Source organism: Sceloporus undulatus, chromosome 9 (assembly GCF_019175285.1).
Source record: "Sceloporus undulatus isolate JIND9_A2432 ecotype Alabama chromosome 9, SceUnd_v1.1, whole genome shotgun sequence".
In the NCBI taxonomy this organism is placed as follows: domain Eukaryota; kingdom Metazoa; phylum Chordata; class Lepidosauria; order Squamata; family Phrynosomatidae; genus Sceloporus; species Sceloporus undulatus.
In genome coordinates this window covers 19,331,717-19,341,765 of record NC_056530.1, presented here as the reverse complement: position 1 = coordinate 19,341,765, position 10,049 = coordinate 19,331,717, and the positions used below count along the sequence as shown (strand labels likewise).

Sequence of the window (10,049 nt, the reverse complement as noted above, 5' to 3'; positions counted from 1 at the left end):
TGGTAGATGTTTAAAACCCTTCCTTAACTGGTTTTTCTAACTGCCACTTGGGTCTGCATGGTTCCATTCCATTTAAAGTGACAGAGCCAATGTGACGCCAGGACATCTTGCAACCAAAAGTGGATGATGATTCCACCATCTGAGCTTGTGAAAGAGCAAGGCCATTGACTCCTCCTTTAGGATTTCCTATAAGACCACATTTGATTCTTTCCCACACCGTAAAACCCATCATTTTCCCCCCCAATACTCTAAGTACTGCACGCACTGCAGAAATAGACCAGTTTGACAGCACCTTTAACTGCCATTGCTCAACGCTATGGCATCTGGAAATGTGTTTTTTGAGATATTGAGCCTTCTCTGAGAGAACAAACTGCACATCCCAGGATTCCATAGCATTAGCCATGGCGTAGTTAAAGTGCTGTCAAGGCGCATTTTCTGCAGTGTAGTAGCAGCCCTAGTCATCTGCATGGTCTCACACGCTTTCTCTGAATTTGGGTGGTGAAGACGTCTTCTTAGTTTTCCTTTGTGGTGTCAAACTGGATTATTTCTGCAGAGCGGATGAAGTCCTAAGAAAGGGAAGCAACATTTCTCAGCTGTTTGTTCTGACCACATTCAATAGTTATAGCTATGGGAGAGGATCGCCCTCTTTTAACTGGCCATGTGGCTTTTAAAAAGCTGAGACGAGCTTGCAGGTGGGGAAAGAAAGGGCATTGTCATGTAATTCAGTATATAGAATCTGTCTGTCTGTCTCTCTCTGTGTGTGTCTTTCTCTGTCGCTTATTTATATCTTGCATTTTCTTCCAAAGTGGGACTCAAGAAGTTATAGAATAAAGTGGCATAAGTAAAACCACATACAGCTTAAAACGGATTGAACTGGATGGCCCTTGGGTTCCCTTCCAAATCTGTGTTCAAATGTTTTGTATCCCTTTGATTTATATAACAATTTGCTTGTATGTGCTTGTCAAAATAACCACAAAACACCGATAGGGAGAAAGGCCACAACTTTATAAACCATTGGTAGGTTGGCACAAAACATAAGGTCAGGATCTGTGCAATCAAACAACCACCTGTTGTTTGATTATCCAAAGCCGGGTCCCTACCCGGTGCTTGGGATGACCTAGGGCTAAGGAACACCGCTTGAGCACAAAACATGCCTTGCGTTCCCAATTCACAAAGCCCTATTACCGGGAGCGCACCTGCGTTTCTGGCCCCCGCAATGGCCAGACGCCTTCGCTCATCGCCCCCGGGTACCTTGTGACTCCCAAACAGAAACTCCATAGCCCTGGTACCACCAACGTTCAGATCCTGGCCTATGCTGCCGAACAGTTGTGACAAAAAAAACACCTTAAACAGCGGGTGGGCGGGCGGGAGAGCTCAAGGCTAGCTCCCTTCCCAGCTTGGCTCCGCTCTGCTCGGAGCCAAGCGCCGAATGAGGCGGAGAGGCCTCCGAGCACAATATATACTGCTCGGCCCCTCCACTCTGCGTCCTTTGCGGGGCCCCGCCCCCAGGCCGAGCCCACCATGGGAAGCCTTTGAGGACCGGAAGCCCCGCACCAGCAAGCCGGCTCCCCGAGCGTCCTGGGCCGGAAGGGCCGCCCCTTCCGGCCCCACCATCCAATCGGAGCCGAGGCAAGCCCCAGACCATTCTGGGGCTTGTAGTTTTGCCGCGCTGCAGCGGCAAAGCAGTCTGCCCCGCGATCGGGGCGACTGCATTTTATTATCATTTTTAAAATTTTAAACTTTGTTGTTTTAAAGTGTTTTAAGGTTGTACGGTTAGTCCAAATGGCCAAATAATGTAGGTTTTGAGCCAATGAAAGCCAAATGAAAAATCTGGAAAGAACTGGAAACCATTTATTTTTTTTTGAGCAAATAAGAAATCTATGATGCAATATGTATGGTGATGGTTTTTCGTAAACCCCGAACAGATTCTCGCCCATCTTTATCCTCTCTGTCCTACAAAAGATAAAGGTCTCTCTGTGTTTTCATCTTAGATGCTGTAGGATGATTTCAAAGTGACACAGTAGTTTGCACTCCGTTAACTCAGTTCTTTGAGGGAGAGAGGGCAGACAGTAGACTCTTGTGTTTTCCAGTGGACTCCAGACCAAAAGCAAATTGCTGCAGCCTCTCCTAGTTTGCAGAGGTAGTTAAAAGGAATCATAGCCATATAACTGGGCAGTGTGAAAGAGCTTCTGTACTTGGGATCAAAACTAGTGTGTGTATCTATCTGTCTGTCTAACCAGTGGTTTCAGTTACCTGGATTGTATCTGTTCTTATCTAGGTATGTCTTGATTACATGATCCAGTTAAATTAAAGTGGACCCTTCAAAGACGGCTGGTGATCCATGAATCTGAACCACCCATGGATCGCCATATCCCTATTATTCCATGGTGGTGCATGCATGTGGAAACAATGGTGCATCAGTGCACACAGCAGCACCATTGACCGTTCATAATTTACCCTCCTTCACCCGGGGACCAGAACTGAACACCCCATGGATGAGAAGGGTCCCTTGTAATCTACACCTTGTTGGACCTGGGACTGGATTCATGCTTCATGCTCATAGAGAGAGTCAAAAATTAATTAAAAAACACACACACTTTCCTATTTCATTCCTGTTCGTCTTGTTTTTATTTTCACTGAAGAAAGCAGAAAAGCCACCTTGTGATAGAGAAAGTGGCCCACAGGAAGAACAGGGGTACAGCTGAATGTAGAATGGATCCGCATCTATGAAGTAGTCTTTTACAGAAAGATCTTCACAACAGGAGCCCAAAGAAGTTAATGGTGAACATCTGGTACAAAGAGATCCCTGAGAAAGCTTGGTGAACATTGTGCATTTTCATGATTTCTGTGGGCCCCAAAACAAGGATGGCCATTAGTAGGAGATCACAGACAGACTTATAGTGCAGCCTTTGATGTGTTGTTTCAGACGGGATCCATCTGAAAGTAAAGACAAGAGGGTGCTCAGAGAAATCAATATGCAATATTAACTGTTCTCCTCCCATAAAAAAAGGACCCTTTCCAGAATGCTGCTGAGGAATGCAACTTAGCAAGACCTAGCTAGATGTAGATGTAGTTTCATAGAAATGAATGCATGGAATTAGGGGGGGAAACCTGAAAAATCAGAACAAAATCCAATCCAGTAAAAACATTTGTTCACACCACCAACCAACCTTTGAGAAGCCCACCTGCAGCAGATGAAGCTCTCTCCTGAATGTGTTCATGAAATGGTACTGGAGGGTAACACAGGCCATAGCTCTATCCCTCATATATTTCCCCAGTCCCTTTTTCTACATTGTAGAAATGCACTTTGATATCCCTTTAAGAGCTGGTTGTTGTTGTTGTTGTTGTGTCTTCAAGTCATTTCTGACTTATAGAGACCCTAATGGGGTTTTTTCTCAGCAGATTTTAGTCTGATGAGGTTTTCTATTGCCTTCTTCTGAAGCTGAGAGAGTGTGACTTCCCCAGCGGGTTTCGTGGCTGAGGTTCAACCCTGCTCTCCGTAGTCAATTGTAACACTTGAACCACTGTGCACACACTGGCTCTCAGTTAAGAGCTGTAGCTCCATTATGGATCCTAGGACTTGTAGTTTTGCAAGGTCTTCCAGCCTTCTCTACTTCACAAAACTACAAATCCCAAGATTCTTATAGGATGGAGCCATGGCAGTTAAAGTGGTTGTCAAACTGCATTGTTTCTACACGTGTAGATGTAACCCCAGCTGTGAACTCTCATGACTATATCTGGTGTTGGTGATTTCCACAATTCACCGGTGAAAGTTGTATGGAAGAAGCCTTCCTTTCTCTCTGTCTCCCATCATTCGCTTCAGATCACAGTTTCTATGATTTCAAGGGTGAGAGATAGCTTCTTTTCCAAACCATTTTCTCTGTGCCGTATATCACTTTATACACCTCTGTCATTCGTTTCTCAGCTAAATAGCCCCAAATATTGTACATTGATATCATTACATCTATGGAAGTTATTCTAGACCCTGCGTGCTGTTTTCCGCACCTTTATCTGCTCTAAAATATTGCTTTTCAAGCAGAGTGACCTGAATTGAACCTGACCTTGCTTATGTCTGTGAATTTCAATCAGATTTTTCTAGAGATCTTCCTTTGGTTCTGATCTTGGTTCACTCTTTTCTCGTTCTGATATATCTAAGAGTCACCCATTGCCACCAGCTGCACAGGTTGCCTTACTTAACCTCACAGAAAGGTAAATTCCCTATGCCGGACTGGCATCCATTAGTGACATACTCAAGAGGGCAATGCCTAAGTCTTATTTTGGTCATTGTAAAGGATGGATTCTCTTCCATCTTCCACAACGCCCAAAGCACTCCTGCTCCGACTCCACAGTTTTCTTGCAATAGCCCTCTTGAATAGCCTTCCATGTCTATTGAAGATCAGGCAGCATTCTGACTATGCTCCATACCAGACAGCCTCCACCTTTCCAAGCATTCATGTCTTTTCGAGTGAGTCCTGCCTTCTCATTATGTGACCAAAGTATTTTTCTCATGATGTGGCCATTTGTCTTTTTGACTCTCCATGGAGTCTTTTTGGCTCTCCTTTGCCTCTTCATGGTATCTTTCTAATTATATTTTGATTATCTAAATCCCTTTGTTTGGGGTTTTTGATGCCTTTGGTGTGCTGTGTTTCTTGCTACATTTGAGCTGGGACCTACCGATATTCATCCGTGACGTTACATCAAACAGTATGTATCTGATCCAGTACATTCACCACCTCCGTTTCACATGTTTTGGCCCAAGAGTAGCATGCAGGACATGTTTTCCATTTGGTTTGTTTGCCGGTCTGGTACTAAAAAAACATCAAGAAAATCAGGGTTGGCATTAAATTCAGTCCTTAGAATATAGTGGGGCTATTATTTCCCTCAATGTATACATGAGGCCGTCTTATAGAGGTTTTTTAAACAAAGGCTGGATAGCCATCTGTCGGGGATGCTTTGATGGAGAGTCCTGCATGGCAGAATGGGGTTGGACTGGATGGCCCTTGGGTCTCTTCCAACTCTATGATTCTATGATTCTATGAATATATACCAAAATATTCATTTGTATTAATTTGTATTTTTAATTTCAGTCCTGGGGAAGGAGAGCATTGGGATCATCATCATCATCGTCATCATCATCACCCATCCTCACCACCACCATTATTGTTACGTAGAGAAATGTCTAAGCCTATCACAAAACTAAATCCCCAGAATGATTTGTAGTTTGAACCCTGATAGTTAGTGCTTTTTTAAGCAGGCTCTTAGAAAGCATTGGCATGTAGCTGGGGGCTAATGGCGGTGTGAAACTCACAGCTTACTCTCTTGTGACACAATAGTAAGTTTTAATATTAAAAGTAAGATAAAGGGATGGTATCTCTGTGCTGTAGTGCCTTCTCTGCCCTCTGCCCATGAGAGTTCAGAAAATCAAGAGAAGAAAACTGGACATAGGAAGTGAAGAAGATAGATGATAAGAAGGAAAAGCATGAAAGAAAAAAGAAAACCAAGAGATTGTTATACCCACATTTAGGAGAAAATTTTGGCAGCCGTCCCCAGTGCAACAAAACTCAGATTTCCCCTGTAGAATATCCGTGCCCCAAATACAAATCAATGGAAGGAGAAACACAGACAGTCGAGTCTTCCACAGCCTTTCTCTATGATAACGATTTTCTTTCCATCTGCAAAGGAAAAGAGAATGTGCAGTGAATAGCAAAAGCACACAATACTAAGACTTACAACAGCTGCCAAGATCTTGCTATTGCGGGTGGTATCATAAACATTTGGCACAGTGGATCTGTGTTATTTCTCTCCGGTGGAGACGCATAGGCATTGATGACTATGTTCCAATAGCTAGATGTCAAATGATGACTCAGCTTTGGGATCCCCAAAGAAATCTCATGTCTTGCTCTCCAGCAGCCATGGAGGGAGGGCTGCAGCAGCTGAAAAGGGAATCCGGGGGGATTTTGGATATTGCCCAAGGTCAGTTGAGAATTCTGACCTCTGCAATGACCATGAAAAGACACAGGCTGCATCTGGATCTAGAAATAAGCAGCACTGAAAGCAAACTACGCCAATCGTCTATCTCTAGCCCTGATTTAGACTTACTACCTACCTAGAGTACTTTCAGATAAGAAACCACACAGGTATCTTTCTTACGAGGACACTTCTGCTTAGGGCCAGTGCATGTGTTCCCGGTGGCATAGCAACTTCGCACTCTAGAGGAACAGGAGTGGCATTACCTGGAATACAAAAGAAAGAAAAAGAGGGAAGGAGAACAATGCTGTAGTTTGTACACAGAGAACTTCATAACCCTCTTAAGCATTGGAAGCCTCAATCCTGCATCCCCTCAGCATGTATAAATATCTACATTGGACCCATACCAAACTGAGCCATGTATTCTCTCCCCTATTTATAGTTAAGCTTCTAAAGCTCGCTCGCAAGGCCATTTTTGCTTTGCAGTTATCAGGAAGGTTCAGAGAAACACCTGGTTATGTCCCCCTAGCCAGATGCAAAATGATCACAGGAGCACTGGGACTCCCGGAGGACACAGTGGATCCCGGTACTGTTGTCATCATTTAAGATCTTGCTATGTGGATATACCCAAATGTTCCTTCAAGCCTGCCTGCTCACTACTGAGCATATAAGGGCTTTCTAGTAAGTTGGAAGGGGCTTGGTGTTATGAAGGAAGGGGAAGCAAGGTTCAGAGGAGGAAAGAAAGAAAGACGAAGGCTTCAGGCTGGGATCCATAGTTTTTTGTGGGTTTTCAGGCTATGTGGCCATGTTCTAGAAGAGTTTATTCCTGCGTTTTGCCAGCTCTGTGGCTGGCATCTTCAGAAAATGCTGGCATGGAGAGGTGTTGTGTGTGTGTGTGTGTATATATATTACCAGGAACGAATGGGCAATAAAAGACAGGTAAAAAATAAAATAAAATTTCAATTCAGTTGTAGTCCAAATGAGTTTTATCTTTGTTGGCAGTGGAAATCTCAAGAAGCACCACCTCTATTACTCTTAGGCTTTGTCTGTTTATTTGGAGATAAGCACTATAAGGTTTATACAGGTGGTTTTGTGGAGCGGATAGCTTTAAATGTGGCTGATGCCCAGTGGTCAGCACTGGGGCACTTTTACCATCCCTATTTATTTCCTACCCTGTTGTATAAACAAGGATGGTGAATATGAATCAGTTACAAATGTGTAACTCTACGTTAGGCATTCATAACTGTGATTGTAAATTACAACCTACGTTTTCCCATGAGCTACCAACTTTCCTTACCTATTTTAGCAGCGCTAACAAGAGGGAGAGCCTTAGCAGACACTGCATGGCAAGGGAAAATCCAACGAACCTCTCCACAATAGGTTTGTCATTCATTGGGTCAAAGGGCCTGTAAAATATCACAAAGAAGCTGTATATGGAAGAGCAACTTCCGACAACGTTTATGTGAACATTAAGAAGATGGGTGAAACCAAACTGTTAGGTTTGTTGTCTTCTTCCTCATCAACTACATGTACACTGCAAAGATGTCTCCAAATTGATGAAAGGGAAACAAAATGAATTCAGAGAAAACGGAGACGGTACTTGTAATAGGTTCCCCTGGTCCAGGAATGGCGGTGGTTTCACACTGTCCTGAATGGGTCACGCTCCTGTAAAGGACTCCTACGCAGCCTGGGAGTGCTTCTTGACTCGTCACTTTCACCTGACTGCTCAGGTGAATGCGACGGTCAAGAGCACTTGTCATCAGCTTCGGCTTATTTGCCAGCTGCGGTCCATACCTGGCCCAGAGGACCTGCAGAAACTGTTGTACATGCTCTGGTAAACCTCGAGACTGGATTTCTGCAATGTACTCTACATGGGGCAACCCTTATACCAAACCCGGACGCTTCAAATGTGCCGAAACATGGCAGCCAGGCTGGTCACTGGCGTCTCCAGGGCCAGCCATATAACTCCTGTGCTGAGAGATCTCCATTGGTGCCCATTCGCTTCCGGGCCCAATATAAGGCGTTGGTAATTACTATAAGCCCTAAATGGCTTGGGCCCAGATTCCTGAAGGACCGCCTCTCCCCGTACATTCCGCCTCGCACCCTCAAACATCTGGGCAGCATTTACTGAAGGTACCTGGGCTAGGTTATCCTCCACCACACGGAGGACATTTTCCACTGCTGCCCCAGTCCTTTGGAACACGCTGCCCACTGAGCTCCGGCGACCACCACCCTGGCCCAATTCAGGAAGGACCTGAAAACCTTCCTGTTCCAACAGGCATTCCCCGATTAAAATCCTGTGGCCTCCCTCCTCTTCGTGGCCAAGAGGTTGGGCTATGGGGCTTTTTTGCCTGTTATTTTTATTGGATGGTTTTGATATTTTGTATTTTAATCTTTAGTGTTGTATGTTGTCATTTTAACCCTGTTGTAAGCCGCCCTGATCACCAGGAAGGTGTGTGGGATAGAAATAAAAACTTTATTTATTTATTATTATTAAAGTGGACTCAGTGTAAGTAAGAATAAAGCAATCCCCAATGGCAACAAATAAATAACCCACCTTTATACTGATAGACCGTTGTTATGCATGGTGAATGTACCTCCAGAGCTATGGACATTAAAGGTTGCTGAGTCCCTTTTTTTTCTGGTGTGTCATATGGTTACATGCATGTTGCATGTGTTTGCATGCAAGTAAATTGAACCACATGGTTATGAATGCTTTGAGAAGTTCCTCTGTCTTTGCCAATGATCATTTGTGTTGTTCAGAAGGGGCTAAATCTGTATAAGGTAAGGACTCTGCCCTGCGGAGGTCCTTCTGTTCGTATTTTGAAAAAGCCTGACAGCACAAGAATGGTTTAATCTGCCACCACTAATAATAGTAATAATAATAATAATAATAATAGATGACAGCAATGGATCGTTCTAACCACAATTTTCTGCAATTGAGGATCAACAAAAAGGACTAAGAATGGGGGAAAGGGGAGAAAAAGTAGACCCCTGACTTCCTGAAGAGGAATTAAAGGAGACCTCAGGAAGCCTATTGCATTCAATATAACTTATCATGTCAGCAATACCTTTAAAAGTGGAGGTAAATATGCAATTTATCTCCTGTTTGGTAGATGACAAAACCTTTGCTTAACTGGTTTTTCTAACTGCCACTTGGGTCTGCATGGTTCCATTCCATTTAAAGTGACAGAGCCAATGTGAAGCTCCAGGACATCTTGCAACCAAAAGTGGATGATGATTCCACCATCTGAGCTTGTGAAAGAGCAAGGACCATTGACTCCTCCTTTTGGATTTCCTATAAGTCCACATTTGATTCTTTCTCACACCTTAAAACCTCATACATTCATCCCATCCCCAAAATACTTCATAAGTACTGCACAGCACTGCAGAAATAGACCAGTTTGACAGCACCATTAACTGCCATTGCTCAACGCTATGGCATTCTGGAAACTGTAGTTTTGTGAGATATTGAGCCTTCTCTGAGAGAACAAACTGCACATCCCAGGATTCCATAGCATTGAGCCATGGCAGTTAAAAGTGCTGTCAAGGCGCATTAATTCTGCAGTGTAGTAGCAGCCCTAGTCATCTGCATGGTCTCACACGCTTTCTCTGAATTTGGGTGGTGAAGACGTCTTCTTAGCTTTTCCTTTGTGGTGTCAAACTGGATTATTTCTGCAGAGCGGATGAAGTCCTAAGAAAGGGAAGCAACATTTCTCAGCTGTTTGTTCTGACCACATTCAATAGTTATAGCTATGGGAGAGGATCGCCCTGTTTTAACTGGCCATGTGGCTTTTAAAAGCTGAGACGGAGCTTGCAAGGTGGGGGGAAAGAAAGGGCATTGATCCTTGTAATTCAGCATCATAGAATCTGTCTGTCTGTCTCTGTGTGTGTCTTTCTCTGTCGCTTTATTTATATCTTGCATTTCTTCCAAAAGTGGGACTCAAGGAAGCTTATAGAATAAAGTGGCATAAGTAAAACCACATACAGCTTTAAAACGGGATTGAACTGGATGGCCCTTGGGTTCCCTTCCAAATCTGTGGTTCAAATGTTTTGTATCACTTTGATTTTATAGACAATTT

At 43.8% G+C, this 10,049-nt stretch overlaps 1 protein-coding gene across 4 annotated transcripts in view; it reads right to left on the bottom strand.

Annotated features, from left to right (window-relative positions):
* LOC121915273 (phospholipase A2 inhibitor gamma subunit B-like) overlaps nucleotides 1-9,127 on the bottom strand; it is an 18,032-nt gene extending 8,905 nt beyond the window's left edge. Inside the window, exon 1 of one of the 4 annotated variants that reach the window (XM_042439337.1) lies at nucleotides 9,039-9,127. The gene's annotated coding sequence lies outside the window, so the exon portion shown is untranslated. Of the gene's footprint in view, nucleotides 1-10; nucleotides 90-9,038 lie in introns of those variants that run through there. The other 3 variants (XM_042439338.1, XM_042439335.1, XM_042439336.1) reach the window with 3 other exon arrangements.
* Between the last annotated feature and the right edge of the window lie 922 nt (nucleotides 9,128-10,049).